Source organism: Ailuropoda melanoleuca, chromosome 9, assembly GCF_002007445.2.
Source record: "Ailuropoda melanoleuca isolate Jingjing chromosome 9, ASM200744v2, whole genome shotgun sequence".
Lineage (NCBI taxonomy): Eukaryota > Metazoa > Chordata > Mammalia > Carnivora > Ursidae > Ailuropoda > Ailuropoda melanoleuca.
In genome coordinates this window covers 21,092,833-21,114,924 of record NC_048226.1, presented here as the reverse complement: position 1 = coordinate 21,114,924, position 22,092 = coordinate 21,092,833, and positions in this window count along the sequence as shown.

Below are 22,092 nucleotides of genomic sequence, written 5' to 3'. Positions count from 1 at the left end.
GAGCACCTTTCTCTGTAGGTGGGCAGAGTTCACATCTCTGCAAATGAGCTGGGATGTATACTCCTGGGGGGCGGGGAGCTCTGGTTGTGCGGCCTTGGGTCAGATGACCATCCCTGGACAGATCCAGTGTGGCTAGCGTGGTGGCAAAGCCACACTGCAGACTTGGCTCTTTTTACAGCAGAACTATTTTTTTTTTCCCCAAACAAAATCCTTCCTGAAACTATTCAATGTGCCAGAGGCATCCCTGACAGGGGAGACAGACGGTGCAGAGGAGCTCCGTGTCCTCCGTGCTTACCTTCCCCGTCCCTTGGAGAACCCAGAACAAACCTTCAGAGCCAGTTCAAAAACCAGCACGTCTTCTCACTCCCAACACAAGCTCTTCCTCCTACTCGCCTTCTTCTCCCCCAGCACATACCCCCTGAGTCCCAGGGTGCACTCCTGCCTCTCCAAGGTCTGCGGGTATCTTGGGTACTGGGAGGAGGAGCTTAGAAATCAGAAGTTGCAGCTCTGGGCCGTGCATGGAGAGGCTGGGTGATAAACTGAGTCAAGAGTGCGCCCACAGCATTAGCTTACCCTTTCTCCATCCCTGCCCTTTCCAGAAGCCTCCCTCTGCCTGGATTCCTTCAGGCCAAGGGACTCAGTGTGGAGGTTTCCTCCCTGTGCTGCACAGACCACAGTCCAGTGTTCTGTGGTTGCCCACAGTGAGTGGCCCGTGCAGGTCCTTCCATATCCCAGCAGCTGTACAGGGGAACAACTTGCTGAGAAGCCAAAGGAAAGTAAGACAAGCCGAATGTGTGCTTCTGTTGTGGGTCAGACCACTTACACAATCTCATTAATCCCTACAGTGAGCCATTTGTTTATAAATGAATAACCAGAGCCTGACTAGGCCAAGTCCTCAAGGTCACATAGGTGGTAGATATGGGAGCAGAAAGTTCAAGCCAGATCCCCGGGACTCTAAGCCCTCACTCTCTCTGCAGCACCATGCTGTCCAGAGCAGTATCAACTGTCAGGGGCCAGGGGACCCTCCGTCCTGATCGCCCATCCATGGTCGCCATGCCCACGGGGTGGGCACGTTTTATGGGTTAGCTGATACTAACCCTGTCTCTCCCACTTGTACTCCTGCAAGAGGCCCCGTGCTGTGGAGACATGTCACCTGACCGGGCAGGGAGGTTGGGCTCCTGTCTACTTCATCTGCTGCTTGCCCAGTACCTCCTTACAGATCATCCCTTGCCCTGGTGCCCTGAACTGTGCTTGTCCCACCCTCTCCCCTACCCCGCTGGATGAACTCCCCCCCACCCAAGACTGCATGTCCCAGTGTCTCTGGGTACCTGCAGCTCACAATACCTGCTTCCCAGAGCGCCCTTCCCCTCTGTAGCCCCAGTGGTGCCCCACACTCCCCTGGGCTAGCATGATGTTTGGGCCTGCCCTAGGCCAAATGGGCTGCTGTGGCCTGAACGGTCCCCACCCCATTCATAGGTTGGATCCTTAACACCAGTACTTCAGAAAGTGATAGTATTTGGAGATGGGGCCTTTACAGAGGTCATTAAGGTAAAATGATGTCATTAGAATGGGCCTTATCCAATCTGACTGGTGTCCTTATAAGAAGGGGAGATTAGGAACAGACCTACAGGAAGCGGAGGCCATGTGAAGACACAGAGAAGTCGTCATCTCTAAGAATCTGAGGAGAGAGGTCTCAGAAGAAACCAAGCCTGCAGGCACCTTGATCTTGGACTTCCAGCCTTCAAAACTGTGAGAAAATACATTTCTGTTGTCTAAGCCTCCCAGTCAGTGGTACTTTTTTATGGCAGCCCCAGCAGGCTACTAGACAGGAAAGCATTTAGAAGGTTCCAGAAGGGAAGAAAGGCAACAGTTCATTCACTGAGCATAGCAAAGGTGACTAGTAACACCTGCAAAAAGGTGCTGGCCCACACTTTGCACACAGCCTGGCCCTCCTTAGGGCTGGGCCAACTGAGATTCTATGTGTGTATTAAGCCCTCAGGCAACACCACACCTGCCGGTCTACAGGCCCCACTTCGATGAACAAGTCTGTAGATGGCTCAGTGTCCTATGAAGGGCCCCTGTCGAAGAGCTAAGCAGGACACTCTTACACCTGACCTGATGGGTGCTCACAGCTGGCCACAATCTTACTGAGACCTTCAGACTCATCCACAACCCACAGATAGAGTGAGAGGTTCAGATGGATGGGGTGGCTTGGTGGGGTCCCTCAGCTACAACAAGTGGGCTGGTGGGAGCTGCCAGGCCCTCTGTCCAGGGCATGAAGTCATCAAGGGTGGGGAGGCAGCTTGGGATTGAGGCATGAAGAATAGGGTGGAACCTGTTCCAACACCAAGGGGCTCTGGATCCTTGGGAAAATCATCTCATCTCTCCTGGCCTCAACCCTGCCTGCCTTGTAGGATTGGGGTGACAACATGGACAAGACAATATGAGGGAAAAGCCCTAAAAAGACTGCAAATTATCTTTCAAATGTTTGTTTCTCTTGTTCCTTGTTAGAGCAGTTGTCCAAGTGAGCAAAAGACATAGACACAGAATATAACAATGAAATCCAAGGCATGGTCAGTGCCCTCATTTTGAATCCTGCAAATGACATATGTCATGGCTGCCACACCTCAGAGCCACAGCAGCTGGGAGGCTCTCCTGACCTTCCGGAGCCAGCAGCAGGGCTGATGTGCTGGGCCATGCCCAGGGCACACAGAGGCACAAGGTCCTGGTCCTGACCCCTGGGAGGGACTCTGGTTTGGAAAGCATCCAGAATGACCATCCATCTAGTTTTCCTGGGGCTAAAAGGATTCCTGGACTCAGGACTTCAGTTCAAAAACTGATAAAGTCCTGGACAAGTGCACAGAAAACCCCAGAAGCAGTTGGCTTGGAAGAACGGTGAATAGCCTGCCCAAGGCTCAGTTTTGGTACCAGCAAAACACATCTGCAGGCCTGGTACTGTCCTGAGGATGTGTAACAGGCTCTGAACCAGTAGCCAGTTTATGCTGCTGCTTCTCCCACAGGTCCAGGAGCCAAGGAGTGGATGTGGGAGGGGCTCCTCGCAGTGTAGACCCTTGCCAAGTGTTTGCTTCCCACCCATGCAACTTGGAGAGCCTTTGGCTTGAAAGTCTTAGTCTTAGTCCCCAGGGAGAACCAGAGTTCCACTGCATCAGAAGTTGAGACCAACACCTGGCCACCTTGGAATCTCCATGCTCCTCAGCAAATGGACAAAGAAGGGGTCCTTTACTGTCTGGGAGTTCCATCCTGATTACCAAGGAGTATTGCTATATGTTGAAGGCAGGGAGGATGGGTCTAGAAGCCCAGAGAGTCTCCAGGGTGTCTCTTAGTACTTCCTGTCCAGTCATAGAGTCAACGAGAAGGTCCAACAACAAGAAGCCAGGGACAGACCCTTCCCAGATAAAGCTTTGAACAACCCCACCAGGTAAAGAACCCAAGTAGATACAGACAGAGGACAAAGGAAGCCCAGAATGGCTGCTGAGCACGGAAAGTTCTAGTTGCCAACAGGTCCCAAGACTAGGTACAGAAATGAAAACTAGCTTCTATGGCACATATCCCCTCTTGCTTGGGTGTCTGTAGATTTTCCTTTTTCCTTTCCCTATATTTAAAAAATTTTGGTAAACTTCCTAGTGCATGCTAATATAAATACAGGAAAGTACATAAATCACAAGTGTATAGCCAGGAGCACACAAGTGAACACATTTCAGCAGCAGCTACCAGATCAAGAAACAGAACATAGACAGTATCCCAGACAAATGTACGTGGGTCCTGTGTTCTCTATAATCTCACCATCATTTGTTAATAATACTTGCCTTTTTTTATTATAGCCATTCTAATACATGGGAAGTGGTGTCTCATTGTGGTTTTAATGTATTGTAGCTTAAATGGTGTTTCCTTGACAACTAATGAGGTTCAGCACCTCGTGTGTTTTTCAGCAACTAGAACCTATCTTTTGTGAAATGCCCACTCAAACTTTTAACCATTTCTTCTCCTTTTTCTTTTCTTTTCTTTTCTTTTCTTTTCTTTTCTTTTCTTTTCTTTTCTTTTCTTTTCTTTTTTTCTTTCTTTCTTTCTTTCTTTCTTTCTTTCTTTCTTTCTTTCTTTCTTTCTTTCTTTTGTTCTGGGCTGTCTGCCATCTTCTTATTGATTTCTAGGATCTTTATATATTCTGGATATGAGTCTTTTGTGTGTTGCAAATATCTTCTCCCAGTTGTAGATTGACTTTTCACTCTCTTGATGGAATCTTTTGAATGTAAATTCTTAATTTTAATTTTCAATTCCATTTTTCTTCTTCCTCTCTCCCTCATTCTCCTCTTCCTCTTTTTCCTCTTTGTCTGCATCTGCTTTTTTGTAATCTCTTTAGGGAAGTCATAAGCTATCCCTACATTCTTTGTAGACATCAATTTTACCATAATGGTTGCATGCAATGGCAACAGACCATCCCGAAGTCTAATCTTCAGCAGTGCTCCCTCCCAAACAACCATGGGTGTTGACTGAGTAATTGTAATGCCACCGCATACCATGGATCACTAGGGTCCCATTTTCCACTGGCAATGAGCTCATTTTTGCATTCATGCTCAATCAGGTGAACAACCCCATCACACGGACCCAATTTGTTTCTTGAGTCAGTACTGAATCAGCCTGGGTCTTGTCAGAAATACAGAAACCACTTTAGGTATTTCACACAGAGGGAATTCATACAGAGAGCTGGTAGCAGGTGTTGGAAGGATGCAAGAGTAAAAGGGAGAAAGAGGGACAGAGAGCTAAAGGAAGAAGGGGTGCTCCCTAGAGATAAGAAACACTAACATCTCTGGGCTAGAGCCCAGAGTTTGTGCTCTCTGCTGCCCCGTGGGAGAAGCTCATGCTGTGGGAGAAGCTGGTGTGGTGAGAAACGCTGGCAGGTTGGGAGAAGCTGGTGCTGTGGGAGAAGTTCGCACGTTGGGAAAAGTTGATGCTATGGGAGAAGCTGAGATTGCTGACTCTAGATCTAAAATGGGGCACCTTCTCATCCAGGATTGTAATTCTTTTTTTTTTTTTAAGTTTTTTCTTTTTTAAATGATCTCTACACCCAGTATGGGGCTCAGACCCACAATCCCAAGATCAAGAGTTGTGCTCTACCAACCGAGCCAGTCAGATGCCCCTGGGACTACAACTTCTGATGAAGGTGCTCCCTCTGCCAGAGCTGCCGGGGTCTCTAATCATCCAGTCCCTGCTGCTGCAACTGCCATCCTATCAGAGGAGACACTTTCTCCCTCCTGCCTTCTGAGCTCCTGCTCTGCCTCTTATGTTAGATCCTACAGCAGGACCTAACACGGAGACCACGGGCACAGAGCCTGGGAAATGCAGATCACTCGGGAACCCCAGAGCAGAGCTCAAGGGGGTGGCATGGGGTGGGACTACAGGCACTCGCCAGCACTGTCCACCGGGCTCTAGCCCCACTGGCCTGCTTTCAGCCACGTTGCTGGGACACCTGCACTTCTTTACTTGGCTGCCTCCAGGTCACCCCTCGTGTGTGGTTCACAGGCTGCTTTCTGGGGGAGGCTTTGCTAAGCCCACAGGTGCTACAGTGTCTTGGGCTGCTGGTTTGCACATCTTCCTCTCTAGGGGTGAGTTTCCTGAGAGCAGACAGTGTATCTGATTGAGTCCCAGGTCATGAACCCAGTGTATGTCGAGTGCATGAGTGAATGAAGAATGAAGGAGTGACAGGCCTGCCCTTGGGTAAACTGTAGAGAGTAGGTTGAAGGGCTTTTCTCTCTGGACATACGCTTTCCATGCTTCCAAGATCCTAGAGCCCACCTGCCCCCAGCATCCCTCATGTCTGGCCCCCACCCCTGGTGTTTAAGGATATGTAATTGGCACCATGTTGTCAGGGGCACATTCCCAAACATTGTGGCAAAACACAGCTGCCTATTTATAGCCAAGGCTATTTAAAGCCAAGGGTTTATGGAAAAATTGTTATGTGTTTGAACAAATTTGGAAATTTTGGGTTTAAGCAGATTAAACACAATTCTTTTATATAGCACTTCTCAGATCCTTAATTTGCTAATGTGACACTCCAGGAAGAGAATGTATCAGTAAAGTTCCCCAAACTTATATGTCCACAAAGGTCTTTTTTTTAGGAGCACCAAGCAGAGTTTGGTAATTGGTAAAATAATACTTTAAATATATTTAATCGATCTATCTTCGAATAGGCAACACACACACACAGTACAAAATTCAATAGACACAAACAGGTGCTCAGGAAAAATGTGTCTTGCTTTCCCAACTGCCCTCCTGTTCTCCACCCGAGGCAACCATTGTTAGCGACTCCGTGGGTTTCCTCCCAGAAATGAGGCATTGCTGGTCACCCCAAAGAGGGGTCCAAGAGGGCTGTGGGTGTCCCAGCTGTCCCCCACTACTCCCGTCGCTGGTGCTGAGCCTGCTGTGGTGGCTACAACTACTCTGGCTCTGTCCAGGCTGGACACACATTGTGCCTGTTCACCTGCATTTCCAGAAACTGTGGTGTTTCCCTGTGCTCTGTGACCCGAGGGTCCTTTGCCCCCGGCAGCAAGTCCAAGACAACATCATGGCTTCCCTAGGCATGGCTTCCTCTTGTCCACTTCTCGCTGCAGCCATTTGGAATGACCTCAGGGATGAAAAATATCAGGAACAGCTCTAGGCTATGGCTTTGAGTAGCCTTGGGATCTCTTTGTCCTTTGGAAAGAGGAAGGAGGAGTTTCTTGGTAGATAGCCCAAGGACTCCTTGAGATGAAGCATGCTGTTGACCAAGAGAGCCACCCCATATTCTCCCTTCTTGATGGAACAGACTTCCCTGGAGGGTGTGGGAGTGACACCAAGCAGATGATGACAGAAGATGATAAGGAAGAGGGGGATGGAATGGGTGTACTAGTTATGTGTTGCTGCATAACGAGTCAGAGCCAAGCCCGGCTGTTTAAACCAACACACATGTATTTTCTCCTACAGTTTCCAGGGTCAGGAATCTGGGTGGTTCTTGTTCCATTTCTTTCCAAGATGTGGTCAAGATGTCAACCAGGGTTGACTGGGGCCACGGGATCTTCTGCCAAGGTGACTCCTGTGATTGTTGACCGGCAGCCTCAGCTGAGTATGCTTCTCCATGGGGTTGTGTTTTCCTGACATGGCAGCTGGTTTCCTCCAGTGGGAGTGACGCAAGAGAGACTACGCAAGGACAGAGCCACGGTGCTTTTTAGAACCTTATCTCCGGAATCATACACAGTCACTTCTGCTGCATTCCATTTGTTAGCAGCAGGTTGCTATGCACAGTCCACACTCAAGGAGAGGGGATTCAGGCTCTGAAGTCTAATGGGAAGAATAGCAAAGAATTTGTGGACATATTTTAAATATGTCTTCAGTGGGGGCAGAGGACCAAGCATGGGGCCAAGGAACAGCTGGTGGCTCTTGATCCATCACTAATAACCCCTGTCATCTTGGCAAGTCACTTACTTTCTGGGCTTCAGTCTCTCCCAGGCTATTTGGAGATGGTGACATCATATTCTGTGGGAGGGCTGGTGGCTCAACATGACAGGGAGGCAGGGAATGACAGAGTCAAGGGTGTTGGCTTTGGAATCAAGTCCCTGCTGCACCACTTCCTCTCTCTGAGCCTCAGTTTTCCCATCTGCATCATTACCTGCCTCCCAGACTGGGGGCAAAATGAACAGAAGCATGTATGTGCAGAGAGCTGTGCCCAGCTGAGCCTAAACTGAGCAAGTCTAGAGGCATCTATTTGCTGGAGACGCCAAGGGGAGTGAGAAGTCTCTGCGTAAAATCCAACCATGAAGAACAAGCTGCAGGAAAAGGTTCCTACCCTCCATCACCTGCAGGTCCTGTGACCTATATGAAGCTGACCTCCACCTTCATTGTTTTCCCCAGCTGGGCTACATTCTGGGGTCATGACAAAGATTTTGCATCTGGAGGGAGTATTCGGCTATTCCTGTGATTAAAACTATCACCCCAGACGAAAGCCAAGAGCACTTTTCATTCATTATGGTCTCCACTGCTTGGTGTTATTGTTATTTGGGCATGGGGTCTGGCTCAAGCCCTGGTGGCATAGGGACCACTTGAAGCCACATTTAGAGAGCACATAGAAGCTGGGGTCTCACCTTTGGGGAGAATACCCAGCTCAGGACTGCCTGCCCCAGCCTGAGAATCAACGTTCTGTGGCATTATATGAAGTCTGAAAAACTTGTTAATAACATACCAACTGGAAATCAATTTTTAGCCCAGCCTTACTGGGCACCCAATTTCCTAAGGCCTTCGAATTTTTTCTGGAAAAGGAGTGGATGTTAGTAAAGTTCTTATTTCTCTGACAGCCAGCTCTTGATCTGGGGGCTTTCTCTGAAGCAGTTTTCGAAACACAGGGTGTGAGTTCATTACTGCTGGAGACTAGAAACGTGTGCAAGAAACCTCCCTTAAGGATGTATAATTGTGCTCACAGCTCCTTGGGAGAATTCCCACCAGAGAGGCTGGACTCTCTTTGAACCTCCCAGGACCTGAGTTTACCTTCTCATGGGGAACAGTTGGCTTGAAAGTATGGCTTGTCCATTGCGCTAAGGCAGATACTCCGAGGTCTGTGTGATCCCTCCCAGACCAAGCAGCACACCTCCTATGAGGGAGAAGAACATGGAACAGCCTGAAAATGCCTCTTTTCTTTGGAAGCATGCCATTCTGCTTTTACTGTTTTTAAAGCAGAATGAGAGAGACCCACATCTCAGGGCCCCTTTAAGTCCAAGGCTTGAAGTTGTCTGTCACCATGGGGTACAACCTCTGCCCAGAAGGAGCAGTGAGAGGTGGGACATCCTCTCTCTTAGGACCCTGAGGCAGGGTGTGGCTGTAGGCAGACCCTCTGCCAGTTGGCCCCAGGCTGCATGAGTGGCCCTGGTCCTGAGCATGAAATGGAGCTGAGGGTTAGAGAGTCCCACCTTCATGGAGAAGGCAGGACAGTGTGGCCTGCATCTAGGTGATACTGGCATACCAGTGGTTACAGGAAAATAGGGAAAGCCATAGCCTGGTGCCTGCTTCTTGGCATTCTCTGAGCTCTATCTCACTGGGTGAGCAGAGGAGCCCACTTTGATATGCCAGACCCAGAGCCCCCCTGTAGGGAGTTACAGGGGGTAAGGATTTACCAGAATCATAGGCAGAGAAGCACTGGCATCCTAATGAGACCTGCTGGGTTCAGCATCTCAAACACAGTGCTCACGTGTCAGGGCTGGAGAAGCGAGGAGAATGCTGGGTTCTGTCGGATTTCGGAACCACAGCCTTTCAGGGGGTGGGCCGGCCACACAGACCTTCCACCAGGGGGCAGAAGAGCAAAGCTGACAGTTTGATGCACCATTGGACCAAGTCCATGCAAGACCCACTTAGGTCCAGGAAACTTCAAACACCTTGGGTTACAGGGTCCAATGGTACCATTGGAGAACAAATCAGAGCTGGGAAGGAGAGGAGAGCATCTGCTGGCCCTTGGAACAAGATCAAATATGGCAACACAGCTCAGAGCCGGCAATGCAGGCTTGTGGGGAGCAAAGAGGCTGTAGGTTTTCCTTGGTTTCTTAATACCAAACCCCTCACATGGGAAGGCAGGAACCATATACCCAATAGAGGCCTCCCAGCAGCCTGGGACTGTCCAAATTTCCTTCTGTCCTGGCTGGTAGATCACAGAACGGACAGCTGTGATTGCTTTACCAGATCTAGAATTCTGTAGACCCCAATTTGAGTGGAGCAAATTGAAGGATCACCCCCGACATGCCATGACTCGGGAAGGGTGGTTCAGACAGCTTTGGTTGTTGTACCAGTTATCTCTTGCTGCATAACAAACCACCCCAAAGCAGTGGCATAAAATAAAAAATAATAGGTATTTTGCTACTGAATCTGGGAGTGCTTTTAGGCTCAGGAAGGCATTCTGAGGCTTCTGCTGATGGCTGCCTGTGTGAACACCAAATATTCCAGTTTTTCTAGACAGGCTAGAAAAACAATTTTTAAAAATTTGAAATCTAATTTTTAACTAATTAAGAAACTGCAGGGGTGCCTGGGTGGCTCAGTCGGTTGAGTGTCTGACTTCGGCTCAGGTCATGATCCTGGGGTCCTGGGATCAAGCCTCACATTGGGCTTCCTGCTCAGTGCAGAGTCTGCTTCTCCCTCTTCCTCTGACCCTTCCTCCTGCTCATGCTTTCATTTGCTTGCTCTCTCTCTCTCAAATGAATAAACAAAAAATCTTTTAAAAAATAAAAAATAAAAATAAATTAAAAACTGCAGGGCCTCCATAAGAGCAGCTCAGGGATAGCCAGCTTGTGCCTCTGCCTGGCCTTGCAAGGTCAATTTGGAATGGCCCAACCAGGGAAGGCATTCCAGAAGCTTCTACTCGGCACACTGGTGTCTTGCCTGAGGTGTTCAGAGCCAGGCAGGGGTGAAGGATGTGGTGATAAAGAAGTGAGACAAGAGCCCTTCCCCGAGGCATAGCAGAACATGTAGGCAGCAGATGAAGGGATGGGGTGGCAGCTGAGTGGGACCAACAGGGAACAGAAGCTTTCTGTAGTCCACACTCTTATTTTTCCTATGAAGACCCACTCTTTGCCAACATCCTCGGAAAAGCACACCTTCATGAAAGATCCTGAGCCCAGCCACACTGAGGGGTAAGTAGCTGCTGAAGCTTAACATAACTCTCTCACCCAGGGACAGTTGTCTCTTACCAGGAGCAAAACCTGCAGAGTCAAAAAGCAAAGCTTTAATAGTAACATCTCAGATTGACAGGTGGGTGTCAGGTCGGGTGTTAGGTGATGGTCTTAACCAAGCCTGTGGATTTCTGCATCATTATCATTATCACCATCCTCATCATCATAATCACTAACACCATCTTCACTACCACCATCCTCACCATCAACACCACATCACTATCATTATCATCACCATTACCACCATCATTACCATCGTCATCACCATCATCATCACCATCATTACCACCACCATCACCATCAGCACCACCATCACTACCACCATTATTTTCACCACCCTCATCATCACCATGATCATCACCACCATTATCATCACTGTCATCATTGTCACTACCATCATCACTCCATAATAACAATATCCCATCTTAACTTCAAGTGGAAGAAGGACATTTCCTGCTTCTGCCATATCTACTGTCTTCTATGGCCCTGGAGAGCATTCATGGACCCTAATGGCCTCTGCGAGACCCATATCAGCCACATGATGGAAGGCTCAGAGAGAGACACCAGAGAGTGAGTGAAGCCTGTCCATACTGGCCCGTAGTTGCCAAGCATCTGCTATGTGGCAGGCCTGGAGTAGGCTCTGCACCTTCCTCCTCAAGCCCCCCACTGGGTCCCAAAAGCCAATCTCCTTTCCTTCCCTTGTTGCCTTGCTATCTGGAGGACTTGGTCCTCTTTATCTACCTTGCTCTGCCTGCTCCTTCCACCTCTCAGCTTCCCTCTCAGCAACTGCCTTAGTAGATGCCCAAAACATTTTCATTAAACAAGCAAATGTCTATTGCACATGTATGACTCCCACAAAGTACGCATCAGGCAGTTGTCTGGCCACCAGTCTTCCTTCTCTTAGCCACCATCAGTCCCCTTCATTATGGTAAGGGTTGAGGGCACTCATGACACATGCAAGGCAATTCCATGAAGGAGCCTATCCATGGCATTCTTTAGAGGGGACCATGGCATGAGGCCACGTTGCATGTCATGAATTGTCAAGTTCAACATGACCCAAACAGGCTCAGTGTTCTCAACTGTAGAATGGGTTGTTTGGCTTTTAAGTGCAGTTATACATTTAAAATTTATAGTTATCCTCTACAAAGTGCTAGACAGAGTGGAAGTCATATTTTCTTTCTCAGTGTGATGGGGAGGGAAATTGAGGCTCTGGAGGAAGAAAGAAGACACACTCTTATCCTCATTTTCTTGATGACTTGCTGTGAGAACTTGGAGCTGCCTTGAGCTTCTCCAGAGCACAGATTTCTCAGTTGTACAATGAGGACATTGCATGGAAAGCATCTAGTGTTCCTCTGAGATTCAAGGCAGCACCACCATTCTATTGACACTTCACCAGCAAAGCCTGTAATACTATGGGTTGGTGGCATCTTGAGGACTCACCAGTACAGATGTTCCTTCATTAAATTGCAATGGACGCAGCCCCCAAACTAATCAGGGGCCACAGATTTTACCCCAAGATGAAGGAGCAAGTAATCATAGAAATAGTCATTGCTAATCTGCAGCCAGTCTACTGTGACATGTGTGTGATGAGTACTGACATGTCACATCACTTTAGAACATACTGAAATTGTTACATACATCTTATGAGAACAAGGTAAGGTGGATATGGAAGCAATGTTCATTTTGCAGATCAAAAAAATGACCTTCCAAACAATTAAAAGCCATCCTGAGACCACACAGGCAATTATGGTGCGGCTGGACCCTGACTCCCAGTTCTGTTTTCCTGTGATATAGGCAGTCAGACAGGGCAGGGAGGTGAGGGGTGACTAGAAGACATTTTTTGCCTTCTTAGTCTGACCTACTTTGGTCCTAAAGCCACATTCTCTAGAATGCTACTTCTTTTCCATCCTACACAAAAGGGAAAATTCATTAAGGGCTATCAATTCCTCACACCCTACTGAGAACAAAATCTCCACGCTGCATTTGACCATGACTAGGTAGTGAGGTTGTGTAGAAAGGAGGGAAGGACACTATTGAAGCATGAATCATTGTCCAAGAAGGGCCAAGTCTACTGCAGTAAACAGAGTAGAGCCAAGAAAGGAAGACACAAGAAAAATTGTTCATCAATATTCCTTGTACAAGAACACAATTTAGTCCTACACTTTTTTTTTAGATTTTATTTATTTATTCAACAGAGATAGAGACAGCCAGCAAGAGAGGGAACACAAGCACGGGGAGTGGGAGAGGAAGAAGCGGGCCCATAGCAGAGGAGCCTGATGTGGGGCTCAATCCCAGAACGCCGGGATCACGCCCTGAGCCAAAGGCAGACGCTTAACCGCTGTGCCACCCAGGCGCCCCTTAGTCCTACACTTTTATGGGGTGAAATGTATGCCCCCTAAAATTCATATGTTGAAATCCTAACCCTGTGTACCCCAGAATGTGATTGTATTTGGAGACAGAGACTTTAAGGAGGTAATTAAGGTAAAATGAGGCCATTAGGGTAGGCCCTAATCACATGTGACTGTTGTCCTTATAAGAAGAGGAGATTAGGACACAGGAATAGAGGAAAGACTATATGAAGATCCAGGGAGAAGGCAATAATCTACACGCTAAAGAGAGAGGCCTCAGAAGAAACCAACCCTGCTGGCACCTTGCTCTTCAACTTCTAGCTTCCAGAACTGTGAGAGAATAAATTTTTATTGTCTAAGTTACTCAGTGTGTGGCATTTTGTTATAGCAGCCCAAGCAAACTAATACACACACCAACAAAGTTTGTCTCTTCTGATTAACTCAGCAACATAAGTCACTGAGTTTCTATCATTGCCATGGATACCAGGGAGCTCAGAGCCAAGTGATTGATTATAGTGGCAATATAGCCTAGACTGAGTCCACACATTCTGGGGATGTGTGCCCTGCCCAGTAAAACCAAGTGAGGAATACTCAGGAGTGAGGGTGTGATGAGTCTGCTGTGGGTTGGGATGATCTTCTCACTTCAGAATTGACTGTGCCATAGCTCAGAGCTGTTTATGGCCATTTTGCCTAACCTGAGCCTCATTTTGCTGACCTGGGAGAGGTATCTATTGACAGTACAGAGTGCCACTCTGCAGCTTATCCTGTTCCACATGCTGATACCTGGCTGACTCCATCTGTAATCAAAATTGAAGGTGTATCTGGAAGCCCCACATGGAAGCATTCTTGGATCCCCTGATGAAGGAAGCCCCTGGGTAAGGTATGTGTCTGCTCTACATACATCCCAACCTAATAGCAGACTTTCTGGCAGGACCAGCCTCAGGTTCAGACAGGGTAAGAAGTACCCCTCCCCCTAACCCCATTCCCCACCATGGGGAGATACCAAGGGTGCTGAGAAGGGTTTGGCATCTTTCCCCATCCCTCTGCACCTATTGGCTAGATTCCCACATTGCAGCAATAGGGCTTCTCTCCTTTGGAGAAAGTCTTGGGTGGTCTTACTGAATAGAAAATTTCCCCTAAGAAAGGCCATTCTCTAAAATATTGGCATTGCCAATATGTGAGTGCTCTGATGACAGATCTGAGAGAATAGCCCAGCACACCTATCCATGTCCCTCTCACTCAGCAGCAGGTAAGGGGCATTTATCTTTGCCTGACCATGACCTAGAACTCCACCTGTGTTGGTAGAGAATCCCCCATGGTGGGAGTTTGGTGGGAGATGACTTCTGAAGCCAAAGTACTGACACCATCCTTCCTCACTTCCCCACCTCCCCAGCAGGCACAGGCCAGTAACCTGGGTTCAGGCACCAGGATGGTCCTGCATGGGGCTTGGACACCCAGTGAGAGGCGAGATCATGAAGGAATGGTCAGAATTTATGCACTTAGAGGGCAGTGGGCTGTTCCAGACGTTAGCAGCAGCACCCCAACTGGCCATTCTGGTGCTGTGGCTGTGAACATGGTTCCTGCTCCAAAGCCCCCTTGGTTCCTGGGGGGTTTCCAAGGTTGATTCTGTAGGCTTATCTCCCAGTGTCCTTCTAGTAAAGGCCCTTTCTGCTGATTCTTCCCAGTTGGTTTGTATTGCCTGCCACCAGCCTCTAGTTATTGGTCTGGAGCCAGGAGGGGAGGTGGAGCTAGGCCCCAGGGAGAGCCACCATGGTCTTAAAAGGCACTTGCTTCATGTGAGGCCTGTGCAGTCTTCAAGCAATGGATGGGGGCTTTATCTTCAACAAATGGGAGTGAACCCCTAGAGACCCCTGTGTTCAAGGGAACTGAAAGCCCTCAAGTTCAAACATCCCTATCTCAAGTGTCAGGGCCCCAGCTCTTCCCTTGGACCCTGACTTTTGCTGACCTGCTCAGGAAGGAGAGGAATTATACACCAAAAGAGCTCTTGAACCTGCCTAATGTGTACTAGGAGGAATAAGAGTGTGCCCAGGGGTTGATCCTGAGGGTGCTGGGCCAAGGGGAACAGTAAAATAAGCCGGATAAGAGAGATTTGTTGGTATGAGGGCATTCAGCCATAACACAGAGTATAACGCTGAGGAACATGCCCTAGGATGATTCCCTCTGGGATGGCTCTTGGAAACTTGAAAAGAAGCAATAGCCCACTTTTAAAGAGAACAGTGATGGAGAAACAATGCCAGAACTTTTGCGGCAGACTGTGGAGGAAGGGTCAAAGGCTCAGAGAAGTAGCCTCTAAGAACTGGTCTGCTCTGTGAGACTGGAAAACCCAGCATCTCCTTGCAAAGGCTGGAGGACACTCTCTGATGTGATAAGGCATGCCTGGTGAAGGGAGCACCAACATTGTTGAGAAGCTCAGTGGTCGCTGTCCTCTGCAGGCCAGGCTGAAGCTAGGAAATGCTGTCATACAGCAGGGATTTCAGAGCAGCGGGGATGGGAACTGTGGAATAGCAAGGGCCAACAGCAGCATTGAGCTGCAGCACTTTCTTCTTCCAAGTGAGTGTAGTTACCATAATTACCATAATAGACTGTAAGGTGAGAATGAGGGGGAAAGGGGTGAGTGTTCTAATTTTCAGAGACACGGGAAATGGAGATGGTCTAAAGAACAAGGTGTTCTCTAGGGGCAAAATAGATGGGCACTGCTTAATAAATATAATCAAAAGGGTTGAGAATGGATTCATAGACAAATGTCCATCAGCTGTTGAATGGATAGACACATGTGGCATATCCATATGGTGGAATATTATTCAGCCATCAAAAGGAATGAGGTACTAACACCTGCTACAACACGGATGAACCTCAAAAACATTGTGCTGAGTGAAAGATGTCAGTCTTGGAAGGTCGTGTATTACATGATTCCATTTGTATGAAATGTCCAGTATTCTGGCAAATACAGAGACAAGTAGATTAATAGTTGCTGGGGGGTGGGGGGGTGGAAGTTGTTGTAAGGGATGAATCGAGCCTGACTGCTAAGAGGTACAGGTTTCTTTCTGGGCTTATGGAAATGTTCTAGAGTTAGATAGTGCTTATGGTTACACAACCTTGTGCATATATTAAAACCTCTGAATGGTATACTTTAAAACACTGAATTTCATGTTATAGGAACTGTATCTCAAAAAGAGGATATATTCACAGAATGGTAAGTCATATCCTTTGCCCATTTTCCATGTCTGAACCAGTTTTCAGACCCAGAATCCATTGACTAAAGAGGGGACTGAGCCCCACAAGGAAGAACTTTGTAACACCATGGTGAGTGCCATATAGCAGGGGTTTCTCCAGCCCATCTCTAAAAGAACGTGTGGTGTTCTACTTGAATAACCATGCCTTGGAAAAGGGAGTTAACCAGATTTTCAAGGGCAGTTGGATATGGTGCAAGCTGATGCTGGTATTCAAAGTGCCATCATACCCTTCCTGTTAGCACATCAGGTAACAAATGTCTTCCTGGCCCAGATCCATCTCATAGTGGCCCAAGGTAAGGATATGTAGGTACTCATGGGCACTGGGGAATTGCTCCACTGGTTGGTCGGGAGCCTGCAAGGGGTACAAGGACAAGAAGGCCTGGGGAAGAGGCCTGTGGTTGGACTTACAGAGTGGCCATGGAGATGAGGATCTTTGTAACCACTCAGGAGAGGCACTAAACCACCAAGCGGACAGGAGAATTTGACCAGTGGATGTGCTCATTTGTGCTCATGCAGTGAAGGATGGAGAATGGAGGGAGCAGCCACACTGGGGGCCATGCATGGCTTGTTCTCAATTTCGATAGAATCCTTTATCATTACTCTCATTTCTTTTTATGATACCATAGAGAATGTATGGTGATATTGAGCACCTTCTCATGTACCTGTTGGCCACGTGTACATCTTCTTTAGAAAAGTGTGTGTTCAGGTCCTTTGCCTATTTTTAAAACTGAATTAGTTTCTGTGCTGTTGAGTTATGTGTGTATATTTCATATATTAACTCCTAGATATATGGGTTGCCAGTATTTTCTCCCATTTCATAGGTTGCCTTTTCCGTTAGTTGGCTTTTTTCCTTGGCTGTGCAGAAACTTCTTATTATTTTATTTTTTAGCCTTTTTGTTTTCATTTATTTTTTAAATTCAATTTATTGAAAACCAAAGCAAAATCAGCTTACCTATTTCTTCCACCCTCCACACCCTGCCTCTGGCAACCACATACTTGTTCTCTGTCTCTGTGACCTTGATTTGGTTTGTTTGTTTGTTTATTTTTAGATTCCACACATAAGACAGATCAGTATTTGTTTCTCTATCTGACTTATTTCACCTAGCATAAGGCCCTCAAGGTGTATCCATGTTGTCACAAATGACAAGATTTCATGTCTTTTTACGACTAAATAATATTCCATTGTGTATACACACCACATTTTCTTTATTCGTCCATCATTGGACAGTTAGGTTGTTGCAAATAATGCTGCAGTGAGCATGGTGGTGCAGGTACCTTTTCAAGTTAGTGTTTTCATTTTCTTCAGATGAATACCCAGAAGTGGAATTGCTGGATCATCTGGTAGTTCTATTTGTAATTTTTTTGAGGAAATTCCATACTCTTTTCCCTAGTGGCTGCATCAGTTTGCATTCCCACAAATAGTGTATGAAGGTTCCTTTTTCTCCACATTCTTGCCAATACTTGTTATTTCTAATATTTTCGATAGCAGTCATTCTAAAAGGTGTGAGGTGATACCTCATTGTGGTTTTGATTTTCATTTCCCTGATGATGTAGAGCACCTTTTCGTGTACTTGTTGGACATCTGTATGTCTTCTTTAGAAAAATGTTTGTTCAGATCTTTGGCCCATATTTCAGTCACATTGTTTGTTTTTTTGCTATTAAGTTGAATGAGGTCTTTATATATTTCAGATATTAGCCCCTTATCAGATATGAACTTGCAAATACTTTCTCCCATTCAATACAATTTCTCTTAATTGTATTGATGATTTCCTTTGCTGTGCAGAGCTTTTGAGTTTGATGTAGTCCCACTAGTTTGTTTTTGCTTTTGTTTTTGTTTTCAGACTCAAAAAATTATTGCTAATGCCTATATCAAAGAGCTTAGTGCTATGTTTTCCTCTAGGAATTTTATGGTTTCAGGTCTTAAATTGAAGTCTTTAATCCATTTTAAATTAATGTTTGTAAGGTCCAGTTTCATTCTTTTGCAAGTGGCTGTCCAGTTTTCATAACACTTTTTGTTGAAGAGAATGTTTTTTCTCCATTGTATATTCTTGGTTCCTTTGTTGTAGATTGACCATATAGTTGTGGATTTATTTCAGGGCTCATTATTCTGTTCCATTGATCTATGTGTCTGTTTTTATGCCAGTCCCACACTGTTTTAATTACTGTAGCTTTGTAATATCATTTGAAACCAGGGAGCATGATGCTTTCAGCTTTGTTCTTCTTTTTCAAGATTGTTTTGGCTATTTGGAGTCTTTCATGGTTCCATACAAAGTTTAGGACTGTTTGCCTTATTTCTGTGAGAAATGTCTTTGGAATTTTGATAGAAATTGCATTGAATCTCTACATTGCTTTGGGTAGTATGGACATTTTAAAGATATTAATTCTTCCAATCCATGAGCACAGAATATCTTTCCATTTATTTGTGTCTTTTACTATTTTTTTTCATTAATGTCTTGTAGTTTTCAATATATAGGTCTTTCACCTCCTTGGTTAAATTTATTGCCAAGTATTTTATTCCTTATGTTGCAATTGTAAATTATTTTCCTAGCTTCTTTTTCTGACAGTTCATTATTAGTGTGTAAAAATGCAACAGATTTTGTGTATTGATTTTGTATCCTGCAACTGTACTGAATTCATGCATTAGTTTTGGCAGTTTTCTGATGGAGACTTTATGGTTTTCTACATGTGTCATCTGCAAATAGTGACAGTTTTACTTCTTCCTTTTTATTTTGGATGCCTTTTATTTCTTCTTCTTGCCTAATTGCTGTGGATGGGACTTCCAATACTATGTTTAATACAAGTGGTGAGAGTGGGGATCCTTGTCCTGTTCCTGACCTTAGAGAAAACGCTTTCAAGTTTTCACCATTGAACATGTTGTTAGCAGTGGGCTTGTCATATATGGCCTTTACTACACTGAGGTACGTTCCCTCTATATTTGCTTTGTTGAGAGTTTTTATCATAAATTGATGCTAAATTTTGTCTAATGCCTTTTCTACATCTATTGAGATGATTATGATTTTATCCTTCATTTTGTTAATATGCTGTATTAGATTGACAGGTTTGAAGATGTTAAACCATCCTTGCATCCCAGGAATAAATCCCTCTTGATCATGGTGTATGATCTTTTTAATGTATTGTTGACTTCAGTTTGCTAATATTTTGTTGAGGATTTTTGCAACTATGTTTTTTCAGGGATATTGGCCTGTAACTTTCTTTTCTTGTGGCATCTTTTTCTGGTTTTGGTATCAGGGTAATGCTGGCCTTGTAAAATTAGTTTGGAGGAGTTTCTCCTTCTATTTTTTGAAAGAGTTTGAGAAGATTGGTACTAATGCTTCTTTGATGGTTGGTAGAATTCAACAGTGAAGACTTATGGTCCTGGACTTTTGTTTTTTGGGAAGTTTTTGGATTACTGATTCAATCTCCTTATTAGTAGTCAGTCTGTTCAGATCTTCCGCTTTATCACGATTCAGTCTTGATAGGGTGCATTTTTCTAGGACTGTATCCATTTCTTTCAGGTTTTCACTATTCTCATTCTTTTTTTTTTTTAAGATTTTATTTATTTATTTGACAGAGATAGAGACAGCCAGCGAGAGAGGGAACACAAGCAGGTGGAGTGGGAGAGGAAGAAGCAGGCTCATAGCGGAGGAGTCTGATGTGGGGCTCAATCCCATAACACCGGGATCACGCCCCGAGCTGAAGGCAGACGCTTAACCGCTGTGCCACCCAGGTGCCCCTCACTATTCTCATTCTTGAAAGATATTTTCCCTGGGTAGAAATATTAGTTCAGGCAATTTTCCTGTGAAATCCTTTCCCCAAAGTAAATCTTACATAGTAGTCCAACAAGCAAGGCAGAAAGAAAAAAAAAAGAGCTCTCCTGATTGAAGTAGGGGTGAGAGGTCCAGAACTCTTTTTGCTCAACCTGCCCCCCACCATAATCAAACTTAAGCTCCTCCTGGAAATGCTAGGGAGGACATTGTTACAGATCAACTTAATCAACATTGCCTATGGCCTAAGGAATTCCAAAGGGTTGTATCCAAATTGGTTGCATCCATCATGCTCTGTTCCAGGAAAAGAGTATTTGAGTCTGAGGGAGGGGCTCTACTGGCTCAAAGAGGCCAATGGTACTGTGTGGGAATAAATGAATTCTTATACCCATGGCAACCACAGTGGGGCATGAACATTTGTGCAGGTTGCACACTACTCCAAGGCTCCTGCCCCAGGAGGCAAGTGAGCTCTGAAGTCCAGTACATCTCCTGCTCTCCTGACCAGGTTCCTGGGTTAGATTAGGTCACCTTTTTCTAATTCACACAAAGACTCTATACAGGCCAACACTGGCCCTATGACCAGGATGAAATGTGATCACTCTACCTGCCTTTCTGAGCTCAGTCTCCACGTTCCCTGGCCTCTTTTGAGACCCTGCGGACTTCACTGTAATTCTGCCCCCAAGAAGGGACCCCTTGGATGGGGGACCTGAGTGTTCATTCAGACCTAGAAGGGAACTTCCCCCATGGAAAACAAGGAAATTGATGTCTGGCTTCTATAACAGCCTCTTACATGGCAGTGTGTGTGTGTGTGTGTGTGTGTGTGTGTGTGTGTGTGTGTGAGAAGAGAGAGAGAGAGAGAGAGAGAGAGAGAGAAAGCATGTGTTAGCCTCCCTGGACTCTACAGGATTCCAGGAACTGAAGACCTAACCTTGGGCTCTCAGCCCTGAAATCCCGGGAGGCTCTTGGGAGATGTACCCAGCTTTCTCCATTCAAGACCTCTATTCCATCTTCCACTGCTCCAGTGACAAAGCTCAGGATGAAAACCAGCCAACAAAAGAACATGCTGCCAGGAGGGCTTAATGCTCCCTGTCAGTTTCCAGAGCTGTGGGGAGCAAGCAGGCCACGGTGATGGGAAAACACACATTGTTTGGGGGCGTTGCGGATACAGTATGGATTATTTTTAGCAAATTGTTCTGACTTAGTGAAAAACCTGAAAGATAGTGTTGATAATCATCCTTATTTTAGTGCCACAGATGGCACTGCTATAATTAGATACTTGTTTCTGGGTGATTCTGCTGTTCCTATAAGAAGACACCTTGCCTGGTACAGAAATAGATCACTGAAGGTTGTCTTTATTTTTTAATTTAGGGCTCAAGTTTTCATTCTTTACCATTAAGTATTAACAATATTTGTGAGAAAAAAATAAATTATTCACATGTCTCTCATGCTAATATTAGCCTGAACATACATGAGAGGTTTGGGCCTTTCTTTTGTTCTCTGAACCTAGTGACAACCAGGAATTATCCCCTGCTGCCTGCCTTTCTCCTCAGAGGTACTTCCTGGGCCCTCAGCCAAGCCAGACTCCCTGTTATCTCATTTCACCCTGCATTTTCTCTCATATCAGTGTTTTTCACTTGTAATTGTATTTATCTGTGAGACACTTGGACTAATGTCTACCCCCTGCCCCAGCCCCCAGACCATAATCTCCACAGGGAAGAAACTTAGTCCTTACCCTGTCCCCAGTACCTTAGATGAGGATATCAGTGAAATGCAAGAATGAATGGGAAAGCCACTACCAGAAACGAGCATGTGGGGAGCCCTCAGCTCCAGCTGTCTTCCATGCTCACCTACCCATGGGATCACCGTGCAGGCCAAGCCTTTGGCTGGTATTGGGTCTACCTCTGTGCACTTCGATTTTCTCATCCAGCAAACAATTAATACAGCATGTCCAACTTATAGCAAGAGATATCATGAGACTTTTAATGAGAAACATGAATGAGATAAGACTGAAGAGGGTGAAGTAGATATG